Genomic DNA, 22,009 nt, shown 5'->3' with positions numbered 1-22,009 from the left:
TCCTGATTTCCCCGGTCGCCACATTTTATTAGGCACAGTGTCCACCTGCAATGAAAAAAAAATTCAAGACATCCAGAGAAATGGGAAAGTGTGGCTCGTACTCAGGAACAAAAATAGTCTATAGAAACTGCCCTGAGGAGGCTCAGGTATTGGACTTAGAAGGCAAAGACGTTGCATCAGCTAGTATAACAGTTCACAGTGCCGAAGGAAACTTACGTGACAGAACTGTGTCTTTGTCATCTTCACGGCTGACTGTGGAGGCCATTACCGGTCTAAGTGTCATCTATGGATACATAGATGAAATAATGAACACTGTTCGTGTCCTTGAGAAAGTTGATCTTTTGAGTTCTGAGAAAGCTGACGTGGAGGCTGCGATCCATGCATCTATTTTTCTACATGTCTCCACAGAGGCAGTTGTATATACGAGGCATGTGTATTGGGCTCTTCACTGCAGAGATACTTGTAACAGCAAAAAGTCTGAAACAACCGAATGCCCATCAGTGGAGGGCTGGTGTGTCGTTACACAGTGGGATATTATATGGCCGTGTTAGAAAAAGTCTCTGGAAGGAGTCTTAAAAACAAAGATCAGTGGTTACCTGTTGGTAGGAGGGAGATTTTCATTATAACACTTTTTATACTTTCTGAGTTTTGGATGGTGTGAATGTGTTACCTATTTTATTTTTATTTAATCAATTCGTTTTTAAAGGAGATACAAGTTTATTGAATACAGGATAAGGGAAGCAGCCGGCAGGACAGCATGGAAGAGGCTGTTGGCTCGTCACCTATTTGAAAAATGTATCTAAGAAAAAAAATTAGAGGAGACAACCTAAATGTCTCATAATGGGAATTGTTTAAGTCCAGGATGGCATTTCTAAATTACAGTATGTGTCCGTTACAAATAACATTCACAATGTGTTTATAATAACATAGGTAGATGTTTATAAGTGAAAAAGACAAGTGTATTTAGTTGCTTTTGATTTTTCAGAATGTACTGAAAACAGTCTTAGAAGGCGTTGAGTGCTGGTTGTCTCTTCTTGATCTGATTGTGAGTTTTTCATTTTCATTCCACTTTTCCCTGTATTGTAACTTTTCCTGTAGTGACTTGCTTTAATACCTTGAGTAAGTCACTGACCTCCCCTGTGCCTCACTTTCATTATCTGTCAAGTGGGGTTAATAATAATACTCACTTCATAGGACTTTTATAATGGTTAAGTTAATATGTGTCTTCATCCCCAAAGGCAAGGGAATTAAAAGCAAAAATGAACTACTGGGACCATATGAAGATAAAAAGCTTCTGCACAGCAAAGGAAACAACCAACAAAACTAAAAGGCAACCAACGGAATGGGATAAGATATTTGCAAATGACATGTCGGACAAAGGGCTAGTATCCAAAATCTATAAAGAGCTCACCAAACTCCACACCCGAAAAACAAATAACCCAGTGAAGAAATGGGCAGAAAACATGAATAGACACTTCTCTAAAGAAGACATCTGGATGGCCAACAGGCACATGAAAAGATGCTCAACATCGCTCCTCATCAGGGAAGTACAAATCAAAACCACACTCAGATATCACCTCACGCCAGTCAGAGTGGCCAAAATGAACAAATCAGGAGACTATAGATGCTGGAGAGGATGTGGAGAAACGGGAACCCTCTTGCACTGTTGGTGGGAATGCAAACTGGTGCAGCCGCTCTGGAAAACAGTGTGGAGGTTCCTCAAAAAATTAAAAATAGACCCACCCTATGACCCAGCCATAGCACTGCTAGGAATGTACCCAAGGGATACAGGAGTCCTGATGCATAGGGGCACTTGTACCCCAGTGTTTACAGCAGCACTCTCAACAATAGCCAAATGATGGAAAGCGCCTAAATGTCCATCAACTGATGAATGGATAAAGAAATTGTGGTTTATATACACAATGGAGTACTACGTGGCAATGAGAAAGAACGAAATATGGCCCTTTGTAGCAACGTGGATGGAACTGGAGAGTGTGATGCTAAGTGAAATAAGCCATACAGAGAAAGACAGATACCATATGGTTTCACTCTTATGTGGATCCTGAGAAACTTAACAGAAACCCATGGGGGAGGGGAAGAAAAAAAAAAAAAGAGGTTAGAGTGGGAGAGAGCCAAAGCATAAGAGACTGTTAAAAACTGAGAACAAACTGAGGTTGATGAGGGGTGGGAGGGAGGGGAGGGTGGGTGATGGGTATTGAGGAGGGCACCTTTTGGGATGAGCACTGGGTGTTGTATGGAAACCAATCTGACAATAAATTTCATACATTGAAAAAAAAAGTTAGTATGTGTCTTCGGAATAATATCTGACATGAAAAAAATGTTAGAAATGTTTGCATTAGTTTATTTTATTATATAAAAATCTGTATACATGGTGAGATACTGCTTCACATCCACGAGGATGACTATTGTCAGAAAAATGAGAGAATGACAAGTGTTGACAGGGATGAGGAGAAACTGGAGGCCAGATGCATGGCTGGTGGGAATGTACCATGGTGCAGCCACCATGGAGAACAGTTTGGCAGGGCCGCTAATAGTTAAACACAAAATTACCATGTGGTCCCGCAGTTGCATTCCTAGGTAGAGCTTCAAAAGAACTGAAAGCAGAGACTCAGACATGTTGTACCCCATTGCTCATAGCAGCATCATTCCCAGTACCCCAGAGGTAGAAATCTACTCAACTGTCCATCAACAGATGGATGGAGGAACAAGATGAGGTATATACATATAATGGAGTATTATTTAACCGTTAAAAGAAATGAGATTCTGACACATGCTGCAGTGTAGAAGAACCTGGAAAACATTGTGTAAGTGAAATAAGCCAGACACAGAAGGACAAATACTCTCTGATTCTTCGCACGTGAGGTACCTAGAACAGGGATATTCATAGAGACAAAGTAGACCAGAGGTTCCCAGAGACTAACGGAAGGGAAGAACCTGTTTGGGATGTTGAGTGTCTTCTGGAAATAGACGGTGGTGATGCTTGTACAACATAATGATTGTACTTAATGCCACTGAATCGTATACTTAAAAGTGGCTAGTGATGGTAGATTTTATGGTATGTATTTTTACTACAAGTAAAAAATTGGGGTAAAAATAAAATCTGTATAAATACAGAAAGTAATATTTTTCCTGATTGAAAACATCAGTGCATGTTATTCATCGTAGAAAACTTTGGAAATTTTAATAAGCATGTAAAATAAAATTCATCCATTATTCTACTCTCCATAACCACTAATAACTTTCCATGCTTTTTTCTTTTTAGTTTAGTTTGTTTATTTGGGGGGGGGGGCGGGGAGGAGCAGAGAGAGAGGGAGAAAGAATCCCATGTGGGGCTCAAACTCATGAACTGTGAGATCATGACCTGAGCCAAAATAGAGTCGTAAGCCTACCGGACTGAGCCACCCAGGTGCCCACATTTCTGTGCTTTTTAAAACCCATCTTGTGGTGACATTTTATGCAAACATGAATGACATGAAATAAGGGTGATAGGAAAATATTAAAGTTGCATATTCTGTATCATGTTTGAAATTGTGTGAATCTATCCACATGTATTGTTGTTGTTGTTAAGTTTATTTATTTTGAGAGGGACCGAGAGAGCGCCAGCAAGGGAGGGGCAGAGAGAGAGGTGCAATCTCAAGCAGGCTTGGTCAGCATAGAGCCTGATGCGGGGCTCAAACGCCCAAAAACTGAGATGGTGACCTGAGCTAAAATCAAGAGTCAGACCCTTAACCGACTGACCCACCCAGGTGCCCACATTTTTAAAATGTGAAGAGATTCACTTAATTTTGAAGCTGACAGTCATGGTGAATTGTAGACTATGTTCGTGCTAATGCCATTATGGGGGAGCCACGTTAGCAGATAGATAGATAGAAATGTTTTCTGGGGCCCTGGGCGGCTCAGTCGCTTAAGCCCGTGACTCTTGATCTCAGCTCAAGCATTGATCTCAGGGTCTTGGGTTCAAGCCTCACATTGGGCTCCATGCTGGGCGCCAAGCCTACTGTGTTTCCTAATCTCTGACCAGAGCAGGTGGACCATGCACTGACTCATCAGGTGATGGTGTAGTGCTGAAATAACCGCCCTTCCCCAAACCAGTAACTTTGGGATGGAAGTTAAATGTGACCTGATGCCCTGACGGTTGAACGATCCTCCTGACAGTGTGTGCTGTTAATTTAGGAGTGGATACGCTATAGGTGCTTAGAAAATAGGATTTTAAAAGCAAAAATATTTTTAAGCTCACAAAAGTCTCCGGGAAATCTAGACTGGTGCTGGAGAAGCAGATGGGTGCCATGTGCCCTGGACCTCAGCAGGCAGGCCCTCTTCCTGTCTAGGTGGGCGGGGCCGGAAATGCGGAGGTGGCCCGCGCTCCCGCCCTACCCCTTTCTGCCTTTATTCCCTTGACAAAATTAGTCTAGACCTGAGTTTTGAATTACGTGAAAATTTTGGGAGTAGTGTCCCTTGGATTAAAAAAAAAAAAAAGATCATTGGTTTTTAGTGCGTTTTTTTCCCCCCATTGAACATACCAGGAGAGAATATCTGACATTAAATATACTTTTGTAAACATCATTTAAAATGTCTGTATAGTTTTCTTCCATATAGATATACCATGATTTATTTAATCCATTTCTTTGGACATTTAGGTGGCTTCCAGTTTTCAAGTATTCTAAATAACTTAAAGGCGAACATCCTCAGAAATACTTTTTTATGTATGTGGTTTATAATCTCCTTGTGATAAATTACTAGGGATAGAATTACCTGGTAAAGTTTGTTTTATAAGTTGTTTGCTCAAATTATTTGCCTGTTTTTCTGATGAGGTATTGTTTATTTTCTTGGTTAGCAAAATCTCTCTAAATGTGCTATTTGACCAAAAAAAAAAAAAATCATAAAAATGAAAACTAATTTTAAACATTTAGTTAAATGACTTTCAGCTTCTTGAAGTCACGTTTTTCTGAAAGCATTGTGAATACTCTATTTGCTGTCGATGATTTTCATGAGTTGCTTTCCACTAATTCTTTCTAAATTAAAGAAAGCCTAAGTATTATGGTCTTACTGCACATAGTCATTGTGATCAAAGTATCTTTTGAAAATTTTTAAAGTATTTCATCATTAATGACTATGTATTGTACTAAAGTGTTTTTCAAACTGCAGATTCCAACCGTTAGTGGATTGTGAAACCAATTGGGTAGCTCCCAGCAAGATTTTAAGGAAATCAGAAAGAACAGAATATATAAAAGCACACCATCTTTCGCACGGGTATTATTTCATGAACTATTTGTTTAGCTTTTTTATAAAGTATATGTGTCCTGGGTCATGGTGTAGAAGAGAATTCATACTGTGAGTCACAATTTTAAAAAGGGTTTTTTTGGAAAGGCTTTAGTTAGAATGTTGAGAATGGAGTCTTCCTGTGAAGGTGTGAGTCTCAGATCTACCACTTTTCCAGCTTCGTGACCTTGGGTTAGGTACCTCACCTCCTTCACACCTTGTCTTTTTGAGGGTAAAAGGGGAATAATGTATCTACCTTATGAAGCTGCTGTGACGATGAAATGAATTAATCTAAACAACTGCTTAAAGTAAACATCAGCTATTATTGTTAACATAGTGATTAATACAGGCTCATTTTTCAGCATAGAAAAAATTTAAATACATTAAAAACTGTTTCCCATAATCTCATCCCACCAAGATAATCACTAGAAGAATCTTTTTTCTCCTTAATACCCTAGGAATATAAAAATTTAATGCCCACACAAGTTTTAGTCATTTGATGAGAATTATGCGTCCACTTAGGCAGTCTCAGAAGAGAAGCTTTAAAGATTAACGATCTAACATGTCCAGAATTTTTGGCATGTAAATATAAACTACCTAAACTAGGTTCACAAAAGATAAGAGTTAAGCCTAAGCCACTTTGTAGAATAAAGATGAAAGCAATGAGGTCAAGAAGTCTGAAATGTTCTTTCAGAATGGTCATTTGGGCCAATTCTTGATTTCAGCTCAGGTCATGATCTCACGGTTTGTGGGTTCAAGCTCTGGGATGGGCTCCTTGCTGACAGTGTGGAGCCTGCTTGGAATTCTCTTTCCCTCTCTCTCTGCCCCTACCCCCCACTTGCTCTCTCTCTCTCTCAAAAATAAATAAACTTAAAAACCTTAAACTTAAATAAAATAAACTGAAAAAATGTTATTTTTATAAAGAAGAACTCATTATAACAGCGTTATGTGGGCAGCTATTTCATTAACTCCTAAAGTTGAGACCGTTTAAATATAGCTCTTATTATAAGTCCTACTCAAATGAGCCTGACTAAGTAGACAGATTTCTTAACAACTTCTCCCAAGGTGATCTCATCCCTTCTGTGACTTTAAATCCCATGTAGATGCCCATAAATTGTTACATTTCCATTTTTAACTCACTTCTCCTATGAGCCCTGGACTTAAACATCCAACTTTCTGCTTCATGTCCCTTCTTGGAAATTGCACAGATGTTTTAAAGTCAACATAACTAAACAGCTTTTGATTTTCTTCCCCCCACTGAAACTTGTCCTTCCTAGGGCCTTTCCTGTTGTCAGTGAGCATCGCCCAGCTGTTCAAGCCTGAAGCCGGAGAGTGTCTTTTATTCTGCCTTCTCCCCCAGTCCCTACCTCCAGTCCCATCAGGAGCTCCTGTCACTTGTGCCTCCAAAATATGTCTCCAGTGTGTCCTGTTCCCCACGTCCCTGCAGGCACTGCTTGGGGCTGGCCAGCCACGGTGTACTAGGAACTGTGCTTACCTGCCTCTGCTCTTGAGCCCGGAACTTGGGGTGATTTATCCTAACGCACGTCAGGCATGTGCCTGGATTAAAACCATGAATAACTTCCCATTTCACTTAGGACAAAATCCACATTCCTTACCCTGAGCCTAAAAGGCCCCAATGCCCTTCTTCTTCTCCAGAATTTCTCATCATCCTCTCTCTCTTTTTGACCACACTGGCCTTCTCTCAAGAGTGGAACTCACCCAGAATTTTTACTTTGAGACTTCATACACACTTCACATTTTTCTCTGCCTGGAACACCTACCTCCCTCTCTCCTTTCTCCTGTACACAGGATTTTCATCCATCTAGTCTCAGTTTCTATGTTACTTCCTCAGTGAAGCTTTGCCCAACCACCCAGTAGGATTCCTCCTGCTGCCCCGAACCCATCATTCTCCATCACGGCACCCTATTGTCCTATTTGTTTCTTTCATAGCACGCATCATGATTCATTCGTTATATATTTCTTTATAACAACTTCCTCCTGTTTTATTCCTCATTAAATATGAAGTAATGAGTGAATAACTGAGTAAAAAGGAAAAAGGGTAAATTTTGGAAGGAGCACATTTATTTATAAGCTTGCTTATTTCCAACGTTTATAAGATCTAGATCTTTCGGAGGATCTTTTAAGTTTTCAGAGTGCATTGTAATATTTCATCACTAGGGGGCAGTTCTACCTCTCTGATCAAGTTTACCTAGTTTATTACCTCAGACCTTGGTTTTTTTTTCTGCTGTATCATCTACTTCCTTCATATGTCTCTTTTGAGGAAAAGTATTCAAATTGGGAGATCCTGATCATGTTCACATAAATCTGTATGTATTCCTGTCATGTTTATTGGTTCTCTGTTGGTATACTGTATTACAGGCTATGCTACATCAAACTTTAGAAAATGAAATTTTATATTTGTATATAGTTTCACATTTTTAATATATAGTCTTTTAATACCGTTATCCTCTGGATTTTGGGGGGAAAGGCATTAGGTCAGGGTGGGCAGTCTGTCTTGTCAGCATCATAATATCTCTACAAAATGATTTTTTTAAGTTAATTTGTTTATTTTGAGAGAGAGGGTGAGAGAGAATCACAAGTGCAGGCAGCACGGAGCCTGACACGGGGCTGGAACCTGTGAACCCTGAGATCATGGCCTGACCCGAAATCCAGAATCAGATGCCTAACCGACAGAGCCACCCAGGCGCCCCAACAAAACCTTAATATAAGATACAGGCGCACAGGTGAGCAAAATGATCTTTTTCCTGTTGGCAAACACTCAAATTACATGAAAGGAAAGGAGCAACAGTCTGTAGATCTCTATCCTTTCCTGGGAATTTATGGCAAGGATTTCTGAGCATTTCCCCCGAACTTAATATCATTAGCCTTGTTTAAAAAACAAACAAACAAACAAAAAAACCCCAAAAACTCAGTCTGGAGAGGTTTTATTTTTTACCAGCCTTGAGATTAGCCAATAACCATACTTACCCTTAAGGTAATTTTTCAGTTCTGCAAATTTGAAATGCTTTACTCTAGCAAAATCAGAAGTATGTGGTCAAGAAACTTTGGTCAAGAATCCCATAGTTATAAGCTGACAGGCTGTATAAACTGTCAACTTTACATTTGTTACATCGGCTAAAGTGATGTCACGTTAAGTGGCAAACAGACACGTGCCATCCTTTGTCACCATCATGTCAACTGCTATTTACAGACATCTGAATGTCTGTATGATTTTGTTGATTATAGTGCTGATATTTTCAACCCTGGTTATAATTTCCTATTTTTAAAGCCTGTAACAGTTTCCAGCCAAGCAGTCATTAAGTGCTAATGCCGAAAAATGCGTCTGAAAATCAGTTATTTGGGAATAGAGGTTAGAAGTGACAAAAAGCTATGAAGAAAGCAAAAATCTGTTGTGATACATATTACTTTTAATTTAGGAGAATTCTTAATTGTTAGAGAGCTGACAAAATAAAAGCACTAAAGCATACATACCTTTAACTTCAGGAAAATTACTGCATAACCGGGCAAGAACGATGGATATGGTGTGGCTGTAATGTGTCTCTAAGTCCAATTATCGTCTCTACTAAGTATTTTTGATTATTTGAAAGGTGGACATAGGAATGTAAAAAAAATCGTATTTCAAATGTTTGTTCTACCTAAGTATATTTTAACACAAAAATGTGATAAGAATATTATAGATTTATGAACAATTAGAACCCATCTCCCTATTTTACCTTTTGGTTCATCAGGAAAATAACTCTTGAATTATGAGACCAACAATTTCCAAAACCTTTGAGAATATGTCCCTCATAAAGTGTGATCATTTTATGCTTACATGTATATGTGTGTATATATCTATATCTATATCTAATCTATATCTATATCTATGTAAGAGTATAGATGGGGTACCTGAGTGGCCCTGTTGGTTGAGCGTCTGACTCTTAATTTTGGCTTAGGTCATGATCCCAGGGTTATGAGATTGAGCCCCGCGTTGGGCTCCATGCTGAGCATTCATTCTCTCTTGAGATTCATTCCCTCTCTCTCTCTGTCTCTCTCCCTCCCTCCCTCCCTCTCTCTCTCTCCCTCTCTCCCCTGCATTTTCTCTCTAAAAGAAAAAAAGAAAAAATAAAGATAACATATACATACATATTTATATGTACACACATACACACATTTCCTCCATTAATTTATATAACCAACCACTTATAAAGACACTAAAAGCTGACAGCCATTGATATTACTGTGGGGTTGTATATGAGCGTGTCACATAACTTTTGCCCTTTCAGTCCCATCTCTTTCCATGTGTCATTATATTAGTGCACCCATATTCTCATCAGCTATCACTTTTAGGTTGAGGGTGCTGTAGTTGTTGTTACTTTTGTATCCTTTATCCTTTTATAGGTTGCCTTCCAAGCCACACACTTGGTCCCCGTGTGTGTGATAAGATTAAAACGTGATAGTTGTTCCCCACTCTATGAATAGTGTTTTGTTCCCCAGATCCATTTTTAGGTTAACTGCTTTGCATTTAGGATCTGTTTTTCCATGAAAATAATATTCATGGTGGCTCAATTTCCAAGCCAACCCACAGAACCTGTTTCTTCATAACTAACTTAATCACCATTTACAGCCTGATTTCTATGAGAAAATTATGCATTGCAATTTCTAACTCTGGATCAAGAAAACATACTTAACTCCCTGGATCTATCTACTACTACTACTACTACTACTACACACACACACACACACACACACACACACACACACCATACCATACACATTCACTTTAGAGACTCCTTTCTCCACTTTGTACCCCATTCTGGTAGTGGGAACACATGCACAGCTGATTTTCAATACAGATGATTTCATGGAGGAATGGAGCCTGGGAATGCCATGATGCTTAAAGAGGAGTTAGAAGATGAGGCCCAATAGGATTGTCATCTACTTTGTTCCTGCCCATAGCCTTTGGCAGTTTGGGTTGTGATTCTAGTGGAGTTGGGAGCTACGGGAATCTTCATCAAGGATGTGAGCAGCTTCCATGTTTTAACTGAAAACAAGTAGGCTCTGGTTGTGCAAAATCAGGTGCTGATGAAGGGTATCGACAAAAAACCTACAACTAACATCCTGCTTAATGGTGAAAGATGGAATGCCTGTCCCCTAAGATCAGGAAAAAGGCAAAGGTGACTAGCCTCACCATTCCTGTTTAATGTCATGCTGGAAGTCTTAGCCTGTGTATTAAGGTGGAAAAAAAAAAGGAAAATTAAAAAGGCATATGGATTGAAAAGGAAGAAATGAAACTGTCTGGTTTTGACAATGATTGTTGTTTACATTTAAAAAATCACAAGGAATGTACAAAAAAATCTTAGAACTAATAAGTGAGTTTATTTAGCAAAGTCCCTGGATACAAGATGAACACACAAAAATCCATTGTATTTCTATATACTAGCAATGAACACCTGGAAACTGAAAGATTTTTTAAAGAACATTTACAATAGCTCCCCAAATTGACATTTTTTAAATTTTATTTTTTATTTTTAAAAATTTACATCCAAAGTAGTAAGCATGTAGTGCAACAATGATTTCAAGAGTAGATTCCTTAGTGCCCCTCACTCATTTAGGCCATCCCCCCTCCCACAACCCTTCTAGTAACCTTCTGTTTGTTCTCCATATTTATGAGTCTCTTCTGTTTTGTCCTCCTCCCTGTTTTTATATTATTTTTGTTTCCCTTCCCTTAGGTTCATCTGTTTTGTCTCTTAAAGTCCTCATGTGAGTAAAGTCATATGATATTTGTCTTTCTCTGACTGAGTTATTTCACTTAGCATAATACCCTCCATTTCCATCCACGTAGTTGCAAATGGCAAGATTTCATTCTTTTTGATTGCCAAGTAATACTCCATTGTATATATGTACCACATCTTCTTTACCCATTCATCCATTGATGGACATTTGGGCTCTTTCTATACTTTGGCTCTTGTTGATAGTGCTGCTATAAACATGGGGGGGGGCCACGTGTCCCTTCAAAACAGCACACCTGTATCCCGTGGATAAATGCCTAATAGTGCAATTGCTGGGTCATAGGGTAGTTCTATTTTTAGTTTTTTGAGGAACCTCCATACTGTTTTCCAGAACGGCTGCACCAGCTTGCATTCCCACCCAAATCGTCATTTTGAGGTTTAAATCTAACAAAATATGTATAGGATCTATCTTTTGAAAATTATAATACTCTGAGGAAAGAAAGACCAAAGTAGTGGAGAAGCTTACTTTGTTTGTGGATTGGAAGACTTAACGTAGTAAAGATGTCAGTTCTTCTCATTGATTTATTATCTTGTTCCTGATACTAGAGGAAAAGCTTTCAACTTTTAACAATTAGTTGTGGGCTTGTCATATGTAGCCGTTATTATGTTGAGGTATGTTCCTCTATATTGTAAACTTGTTGAGAGTTTTTATCAGAAATGGGTGTTGAATTTTATCATGCTTTTTCTGCATCTGTTGTGTTGATCATATATGATTTTTAACTTTCTCTCTATTAATGTAGTGTATCACATTGGTTTATTTGCATATGTTGAACCATCCTTACATCCCAGGAATAAATTCCACTTCATCATGGTGTATGATCCTTTTAATGTGCTGTTGAATATTTTGCTAATATTTTGTTGACAATTTTTACATCTATTTTCATCAAAGATACTGGCTTGTTGTTAACTTCTCTGGTAGTGTCCTTATCTGGCTTTGGTATCAGGTTAATTTTGGCCTCATAAAATAAGTTTGGGAATATTCCTTTCTCTTTAGTTTTTCAGAAGAGTTTGAGAAGAATTGGCATTAATTCTTTTTTAAATGTTTGGTAGAATTTACCAGTTAAACCATTTGGTCCTGGACTTTTCTTTGTTGGGAGGTTTTGATTACTCATTTAATCGTTTTACTCATATTGGTCTGCTCAGATTTTCTAGTTCTTCATGATTCAGTCTTGGTAGGTTGTATGTTTCTAGGAATTTGTCCATTTATCTTAGGTTGTCCAATTTGTTGGTATATAATTGTTTCATAGTAGTCTCTTATCCTTTGTACTTGAGTGGTGGCTGTTCTAATATCTCTTCTTTAATCTGATATGTATATTTTTGAGTCTTCTTTATTAGTCTAGCAAAAGGTTTTTGTTAGTTTTATGTTTTCAAAAAAACAACTCTTAGTTTCATTCATCTTTTCTATTATTTTCTGGTCTCTTTCATTTATGTTCTGTTCGTTGTTATTTCCTTCCTTTTGCTAACCTTGGGCTTAGTTTTTTCTTCTTTTTTAGTTTCTTGAGGTTTAAAGTTTGAGATCTCTCTTTTTTCTTAATGTAGCTATTTATCATTATACACCTCCTTCTTAGAACTGCTTTTGTTGCATTCCATAAGTTTTGAGTTGTTGTGTTTCCATTTTTGTTTGTTTCAGGATTGTTATTACTATTTTTATCTTTTGATTTCTTGTTTGGACAATTGGTTGTTCAGGAGTGTATTATTAGTTTTCACATATTTGTGAACTTTATAGTTTCTCTCCTGTTATTGATTTCTAGTTTCGTATTATTGTGGTTGGAAAAGATACTTGGTATGATTTCGGTCTTCTTGAATTTTTAAGACTTGTTTTATGACCTAACATAGGACCTATCTTGGAGAATATTTAGTGTGCACTTGAGAAGATTATATATTCTGGTGCTGTTGGGTGGAATGTCTATTAGGTCCATTTGATCCAAAGCATAGTTAAAGCCTAATATTTCCCAGTTGATTTTCTGCCTGGATGATCTATCCACTGTTGAAATTGGGGTATTGAAGTCCCCTACTATTGTTGTTTTTCCCTTTAGATTTGTTAGTCTTTACCTAATATATTTGGGTGTTCCCATGTTGGGTGAATATATTTTTAAAATTGTTACATCTTCTTGATGAGTTGACTCCTTTATCATTATCATAAGTGCCTTCTTTTTCTCTTATTACAGCTTTTGAATTAAAGTCTATTTTGTCTGATAGGAGTACATCGAACTCTGTTTTGGTTTCCACTTGCATAGGGTATCTTTTTCTAACCTTTCACTTTGAGCTTTTGTGTCCTTGAAGCTGCAGTGAGTCTCTTGTAGGTAGCATATAGTTGGGTCTTGTTTTTTATCCATTCAGCCACTCTATTCCTTTTGAATGGAGAATATAATCTATTTACATTTATTGTAATTATGATAGGTAAGGACTTACCAGTGCCATCTTATTCATTATTTTCTGGCTGTTTTGTAGCTCCCATATTTTTTTATTCCTTTCTTGCTGTATTCCTCTGTAAATTGATGATTTTATATAGTGGTATCTTTGATTCCCTTAATCCTTTGTGTATCTGCTGAGGTTTTTGCTTTGTGGCTACCATGAAACTTATATAAAACATCTATAGATAATTACTGTCTGTTTTATTCTGATATCAACTTAACTTTGATCACATGCCACAAAACTATCTTTTTACTTCCCCCTTTCAGTTTTTGATTAATCACTTTATATTATATATTTATTAACAAATTGTTGTAGCTATAGTTATTTTTATACTTTTGTCCTTTAATCTTTATACTGGAGTTAAGTGGTGAATACCCCACCATATTACAGTATTAGAATATTCTAAATGTGACTGCATTCTTACTTTTACCAGTGTGTTGTACATTTCCATGTTACTAATTAACATCCATTCATTTTATTTTATTTTATTTTTTTAGTACTCTCTACACCCCATTGTGGGGCTTGAACTCATGACCCCGAGATCAAGAGTCACATGCTCTTCTTACTGAGCCAGCCAGGTGTCCCACTTCCTTTCATTTTAACTTCAAGAATTCTTTTTATCACTTCTTATAAAGCAGGTCTAGTGGTGAAGAACTTCCTCACCTTTCATTTGTCTGGGAAAGTCTTTGTGTCTCTTTCATTTCTGAAGGACAGCTTTGTCAGAGTACTTTTTGTTGGTGTTTTTCCTGTCAGCATGTTTTGTATGTAATTTCAGTGTCTCCTGGCCTATAAGGTTTCTGATGAGAAATGCAGTGATAGCTTTATGGGGATTCCCCTGTAAATTACAAGCTGCTTTTCTCTTGCTGCTTTTAAGATTCCTTCTCTGTCTGTGATCTTTGGCAGTTTTATTGTAATGTGTCTCGAAGAACATCTTTTCAAGTTGAGTTTGTTTGGGGAACTATGAACTTCATGAATTTGCATGTCTAAATCTCTCCCAGATTTTGGAAATTCTCAGGCTTTCTTATTTCTTTAAATAAGCTTTTTGGTGTCTTCTCCCTCTTTTCTCTGTCTGGCACTCCAGTAATTCATGGATTGTTTGTTTTGATCGTCAAAACACCAGTAGATCACATAGGCTTTCTTACTCTTTTCCATTCTTTTTTCTTTTTCTCTGACCAAATAGTCTCAAAGATTCTATCTTCTAATTCACAGATTCTTTCTTCTGCCTGGTCCATTCTGTTGTTGATGGTCTTGCTTACATTTTCCATTTCATTCATTGTATTATTCAGCTCCAAAAGTTCTATTTGGTTCTCTTTTATGATTTCAAAACTCTTTGTTAAACTTACAATTTTGTTCATGCATTTTTCCTCCTGATTTCATTGAATTATCTTTCTGTGTTTTTTTTTTTCTTTTTTTCTTTTTTTGGAGTTCATTGAGTTTCCTTAAAAGCCCTATTTGGAATTCTTTATCAGGTAAACAGCAGATCTTCATGTCTTTGGTGTCGGTTACTGGAAGATTATTGTGTTCTCTTAGTGGTGTCATGTTTCCTTCATTTTTCATGTGCCTTGAAGTCTCATGATGCTGTTTTCACATTTGTAGTAGCAGTCATCTCCTCCAGTCTTCACTGACTGATTTTGGGAGGGAAATACTTTTTGTCAGCCCTGCTAGGGATTCTGAGGCTTTCTCTGGCCTTCAGTGGATTCACCTGCTGTACTCTGGCTTCCTCTTGTGGCAGGTTCTGAAGCTTATGTGTCTTCTCTGGATTCTGCAGATCCAGGTTGTGTACTGACAACCTTCCTTTTACTTTTCCAAGGGCAGTCTTTCCCAGGCCCATAGGTTCGTGCGCATTCTTACTAGTCGTCTACATAAGCTCAGCATTGCTTCCCTTGGGAGTGTGCATGGGGAGTTGGCCACCGGTTCAGAAGGGGGATGTATGGGTGAGATGTGGAGTGCTTGGGGTATCTTTGGGCTGGCTGGCTGAATCTGTGGGTGAGGCATTCCCAGTGCTTATGGGAGGGCCTTCTACTAGAGCACATGACATGGTTAGTAAGACTCACGTCTCTTTGATATATTGTGAGCCCTGGCTGCTGTCTCCTAGCCACTCACTAACACCTATTTGTTCAGCTCAAACTCAGTACTCTGGATGAGGCAAGAGGCCTGTTTGGCAGCATTTTCTCAAAATGGCTCTCCTCATTCTTGGGCCACACCAAAGTTTCAGCCTCTTGCCTGTATCCCACAGCTCTCACCACGTTGTGGGTGGGTGCCAAGTTATCGTTGTGAAGCTGGGATATGATAGGGACACGTCTTTATTGTCCGTCTTGCTGATACCACTCTCTCACCACAGTTAATTTGAAAACACTTTCATTACTCCAGATGGCAATTCTATACCATTTAGCTATCACTCCCCAACCCTACATTTCTCTCCCCCTATACAATTACGTATATACTTTTTATATCTGTAGATTTGCCTATTCTGGATACTACATGTAAGTGGAATCATATTATAAGTCATCTTTTGTAACTGACTTCTTCCATTTAGTATATTAAAAAAAATTTTAATGTTTATTTATTTTTGAAAGAGAAAGTGCGTGCACAAGCCAGGGAAGGACAGAGAGAGAGGGAGACACAGAATCCAAAGCAGGCTCCAGGCTCCGAGTTGTCAGCACAGAGCCCAACATGTGTCTTGAACCAGCAGACCACAAGATCGTGACCCTAGCCAAAGTCGGACATTCAACTGAGTGCGCCACCCAGGTGCCCCCCATTTAGTATATTTTTAAGGTTCATCTATGTTGTAGCATATATCAGTACTTCATTTTTATGGCCAAATAATATTCCATTTTATGGATATACTACATTTTGTTTACAGTTTCGTCCCTTCATGGATATTTGGATTATTTTAACTTCTTGGTTGTAGCCAAGGTACAAAGGCAACTAATGAAGGAAGGATACTTACTCTTTTCAACAAAGGGTATAATGTTGGAACAATTGGACATCCATATAGAAAATAAAAAAGAATCTTGACCTAAACTGCACACTTTATACAAAAATCAACTTAAAATTTATTGGGATCTAAATGTAAAAGTTAAACTATGACACTCCTAAAACAAAGCATCAGAGAAAATCTTTGGGACCTAGAGTAGGCAAAGAGTTCTTACATAGGATGCTAAAAGCACAATCTAAAGAAAAAAATATATGAATTAGAATTCATCAAAATTAAAAACTTTTACTCTGCCAATGACACAGTCAAGAGAATGAAAAGACAAGCTAGAGTATGAGAAAATACTTGCAAATCACATGTCCAGTTAAGGTCTAGTATCGCTAATATGTAGGGAACTCTCAAAACTCAACACTAAAGAGCAAACAACCCAATTAAAAAATGGTAACAGATATGACCAGGCACGTCACCAAAGAGAATATAGAGATGACAAATAAGCACATAAAAATATATTCATGGGCATCTGGACTTGAACTTGCACATACATACAACTCTGGGCCATTTGAAGCTTTCTGTTAGTGGTATAAGAGACAAAATGATGCCATTCTCCCAAATGGCTTTGGAAAAAGTGATGGAAATCCACCCCCTCACCCCCAAACAAACCCCCAGATATCCAACATCTTCAGTTTTTGGAGAAAATGCAAATGAAAACCACAATGCAATACCACGACATACCTGCTGGAAACAAATTGTAGTTCATCCACACAGTGGAATACTTGTCTGCAGTAAATAGGAATGAATTGTGGACGTCTGCACATGAGAACTTGGATGAATCTTGTAGGCATTCTGCTGAGTGAAAGAAGCCCATTTCAAGAGGTTGCGTATGGTATGGTTATATTTACGTGACATTCTGAAATGACTACACTATAGGATGGAGACCAGATCCATGGTTGCCGAGGGTTAGGGAGGGGAAGGGTGTGACTCCAGAGGAACAGCCCAAGGGAATTTTGGGGGTGATGAAACTGTTCTGTATTGATTGTGGCGGTGGTCGCACAAATGTATACAGGTGTTAAAATACATAGAACTACATCCAGTCAGGTGCTTACTAATTGGGGGGCAATCTTGAACTATAAGACCAGGAGGAAATAGCCATCATGAAATAATGTTTTATGAGATGAAAAATGAAAAAAAAGGAGTAACTTTTTTTCTGAAATAGCCTCTTGTTCTTCTCACAGTTTTAGGCTCTTTGAAAAAATGTATTTTTTTCCTCCTAAGTACTTTTTTCAGAGACCTGTCTTCAGTATTTTCTAAAAGCCTTCCTGATTTTTTTTTTTAGAAAAAAATTTTTAGAAAAATTTTAGGTTAAATCTCAAAAAAAAAAAACCACTCAAATTGTCTTATTATCTTGGGGGGTTTGTAAGATTGTTTCTTCTAATAAGTGTGATTCATGAGGTCTTAGAAATCTTTGTTGCAGATTTTTTTCTAAAGTGACACTGGTACCAAAATATGACCATTATGTTTTTCTAGTATAATGTTAGCCATCTTACACAGGCTGAATTGATTTCATTCTGAGACATTCTATTGTATTTGAATTCTTCCTATTACAAAGAATAAGAAAAGCATACCTTTTGACATCTTATGGCAGACAAAGTTTGAAAGGGACCATAAAATAAAGGGTGATCCTGAATGCAGTACATCCATTTCCAGAGTAAATACGGGACTAGAATGTATGATAGGAGCTTAACTTGTACGGACCAAAAGTTAACCTTCTGTATATTATACTCGACGTTTGTCAAATTCCTATTAGAATCCTCTTCATCTCTGAGCTTGGCAACGTAACCAAGATGTGGAAACAGTTGGCAGGTTTCCTGAGAAGGCAATGGAAATTAGAGTAGAGAATGAAAATACAACCTTCAAGAGAAGGTTGAAAGAATTGAGGTTTCCTAGGGAAGGGAGGTGAAAGCACATGGAGAGCTGGAACGTGGATGGTAACTCTTCATTTCATCTGACCAGGGAGTGCAAAAAGGACTGTCCTAAATTTTTCCAGAGAGATTTATTGGGCATGTGACGACCTTTTGTCTCCATTCCAAGATGATTGAGACCATATTGTACGCACTGTCCTCTTCCCTGGGCTTTTCGCATATTGCACTTTTCTGGTTCGCTCTCTACCACTGGGGACATTCTTATTTTGACTGTCTTTCTCGGAGGGGGTCTCTCCTTGGCTGTCTCTGCTTCCTTCCATCATTTTACCCTTCCCCCTGGAGAAATCTCATGGTTTTTGCTTCTGTCTTATTCATCTCGAATCCATCCTTTCCACACAACCACCAGTGAGATCTGTCCAAAGTAAAACATGCCATGTCACGTCCTGCTCAAAATCCTTCAGCTGCTTCCTGTAGCCTACAGCAGAGGCTCGGGACCACCACCTCTGCAGGGGCTGGATCTGGGAAAGGAGAGGAGGAGTGATGGGTGTCCGTACCCACCCCCCCAGCCACTCCCATCGCTGTGGCAGCCCAACCTGAGAGATGGTTGTTTGCCTGCGTGTGTGAGTTACCCACCCTGCATGTGTGGAAACAAGGTAGAAAATAATGGGCCTATGGAACAAGTTCTGCTCCTGAGAAGAGCATGGGAGACCCTCCAGGCTTGGTCCCCTGCTTGTGTAGCCCCCGCACACCCCATCCTGCCTGGAAGCGAGGGTTCTCTTCCTCGCGTCTTCTGTCACACACGGCCCACAGTTCTCAGGATTCGGTTTTCTCAATAGCAAAACTCTGAAGGCAAGTATAAGCTCTTTAAATTAAGAGAGTGGTTTGAAATACTTTGTAAGGATTGTTTGATGTACATTTTAAAGACCCAAGGAGGCCGGCTTTCCCGATTTTTGTCCTACAGTATCTCTGGAGGGATGTGCCATTTTAGTTTCGAGTTTGGATGGGGTATTGATGAGATGAAAATAGGGATCAAGATTTAGTGTATGTTTATTGGATACTAGTGAACAAGCCCATTAAGAATTATAATTCTTCTCGGGGCGCCTGGGTGGCTCAGTCAGTTAAGCGTCCGACTTTGACCCAGGCCATGATCTCACAGTTTGTGGGTTCAAGCCCTGCATCGGGCTCTGTGCTGACAGCTCAGAGCCTGGAGCCTGCTACAGATTCTGTGTGTCCCTCTCTCTCTGCTCCTCCCCCACTCATGCTCTGTCTCTCTCCTTCAAAAATAACTTTAAAAAACATGAAAAAACATAAAAAAAAAAAGAATTGTAATTCTTCTCTGTGGAGTCATAAAATATTGGAGGCACAAGGCCCTTAGATATCATCTACCTCAATCATTGTACAGATGAGAAAAAAACCGAGGCCCTTGTGAGACTTGCCTGGGACACAGGAGACAGTGTGCTTAAGTCTTCAGGGTCCCATTACAACAATTTTCCTTTTAACACAGGACTTCTTGAACTTGAGATGTATATATGAAGCCCCCCTCCCTTTTAAGTAAAATATATCCATTTACTTTTTTGTGTGAAATGTTTCAAATTTACAGAAAAATAGAATAGGAAGCTGTTGTTCAAATAACTGATTGCTGTGTGTATATACTTGTGTGTGTGTGTATATTTATATATATATACATTTGCATATATATTTATATATATTTAATATTTAGGTAAGGTGACTTAAATTATGGAGTGGTAGGAACTAGTTATCTTCGACATTGGGAAACTCAGCTGAAGCCGTTGACTCTCTCTTAACTAGCAATATGACCTCTAGGCTATTGATTTAATTTCTTGGGTTTATTTCCTGTTGTATTTAAAAAGAAAGTGGAATTACTTTATGATTCTTTGTAACTTCCAAACAATACTATTAATACATAATAATGTTAATATGTGAATATTAATAACAACAACAATAATGCAGTTGTATCGGGCTTACTACCTACCAGTCATGGTTACAATACACATGTTAAGTAAACACTCATGTAATTCTTGCAACTACCGAGTGAGGTTGGTATAGTTACTGCTGAGGGAACTGAGGCATGGGGGCTGTTAAAGTAGCTCAAGGTGATGCCATTAGTACAAAGTGCAGGTAGGATTGAAGCCTGACAGTCTGGCTCCAGAACTCACCTGTAACTCCTATGCTCCACTGAATGCTCTCTCTTCTTTTTTTTTTTAATATGAAATTTATTGTCACTTTGGTTTCCATACAACACCCAGTGCTCATCCCAACAGGTGCCGTCCTCAGTGCCCATCACCCACTTTTCCCTCCCTCCCACCTCCCATCAACCCTCAGTTTATTCTCACTTTTTAAGTCTCTTATGGTTTGCCTCCCTCCCTCTCTAACTTTTTTTTTCCCCTCTTCCCCCTCCCCCTCCCCCATGGTGTTCTGTTAAGTTTCGCAGGATCCACATAACAGGGAAAACATATGGTATCTGTCTTTCTCTGCCTGACTTAATTCATTTAGCATAATACCTTCCAGTTCCATCCATGTTGCTGCAAATGGCCAGATTTCATTCTTTCTCATTGCCAAGTAGTATTCCATTGTATATATAAACCACAACTTACTTATCCATTCATCAGCTGATGGACATTTAGGCTCTTTCCATAATTTGTGCCCTCTCTTCTCTTAATCCCGTTACTGCTTTGAATTAGATTTAGTAAAAATGAACACTTAAGGAAGTTTCTCATTCCTCTGTTAAATTTTTTAGATAATAAAGTGTGATTAACAAATGTTTAAATTATAAGGGAATAACTCTTATTAAAATGATTAATTCATTCAAGGAAAATTAAGAAGGTTACTAGTTATTGATAATAGTTCTGTATTTAATGTACTGTTTATTGACCAAAACCAAATCTAAATCCAAGTAAGTTACTCCTAGGACTCTGTAATCTTTAAAGTTGTGTAAAGGCTTTAAAAATTATTTTAAAAAGGGGCGCCTGGGTGGCTCAGTTGGTTGGACGTCAGACTTTGGCTCAGGTCATGATCTCGTGGGTTCAAGCCCCCCGTTGGGCTCTGTGCTGACAGCTCAGAGCCTGGAGCCTGCTTCAGATTCTGTGTCTCCCTCTCTCTCTGCCCCTCCCCCACATGCACTCTGTCTCTGCCTCTCAAAAATAAACATTAAAAAAACAAAAAAAAATTAAAAGAAATGGAACAAGAGAAATATTCTTATCTTATTATTTAAAAACGAATGGCTCTTAAAATGACTTGTTTGATTCTCTCTCAATTACAGGGAGAGATAGAGAAGAGTATTTAATTTGATATAGGCATATGTTTGGTTGCTTTCTAAATCTTCTTATATACCACAAGGCTTCATAAATTGTGTTCAGCTCTCTAGAATGAAGGTAAATAACTTATATAGCTATCATAAAAATTATTACCATGTAAGTTTAAAAATGCATATTGGTATATGCATGCATGTCTGAGTTTATTAACTTGTAAGCTCTTTGATATCAGGATCGTGTATTTTTGTGTTTCTCTTCACGGCATGTAACCCAGAACCTTTTTGAAACAATATGTGAAAGTGATTTTATATTGGGGGGGAGGAGAGAGGGGGATAAGGGGGATTGGGAGGTAGAGGGGTTGGGGAGGGTAGTCCCTAATACTCATTATTATTCAGA

At 38.4% G+C, this 22,009-nt stretch overlaps 1 protein-coding gene and 1 long non-coding RNA gene across 3 annotated transcripts in view; one reads left to right on the top strand and one right to left on the bottom strand.

The window, feature by feature from the left end:
• Positions 1-22,009, top strand: part of FDX1 (ferredoxin 1) — a 35,656-nt gene that overhangs the window by 8,386 nt on the left and 5,261 nt on the right. The gene's annotated exons all lie outside the window — the stretch shown is intronic.
• Positions 441-20,019, bottom strand: LOC128311956 (uncharacterized). 2 transcript variants are annotated; one of them, XR_008290712.1, is made up of 3 exons: positions 18,045-20,019; positions 17,155-17,268; positions 441-571 (listed from the first exon to the last, which is right to left on the bottom strand). It is a non-coding gene; the product is annotated as an uncharacterized LOC128311956 (long non-coding RNA). The 2 variants fall into 2 exon arrangements; XR_008290711.1 differs by having other exon boundaries at positions 17,155-17,265.

This window comes from Acinonyx jubatus, chromosome D1 (assembly GCF_027475565.1).
Source record: "Acinonyx jubatus isolate Ajub_Pintada_27869175 chromosome D1, VMU_Ajub_asm_v1.0, whole genome shotgun sequence".
Lineage (NCBI taxonomy): Eukaryota > Metazoa > Chordata > Mammalia > Carnivora > Felidae > Acinonyx > Acinonyx jubatus.
The sequence above is the reverse complement of the archived record's forward strand: the minus strand, read 5'-3'. Positions and strand labels throughout refer to the sequence as shown.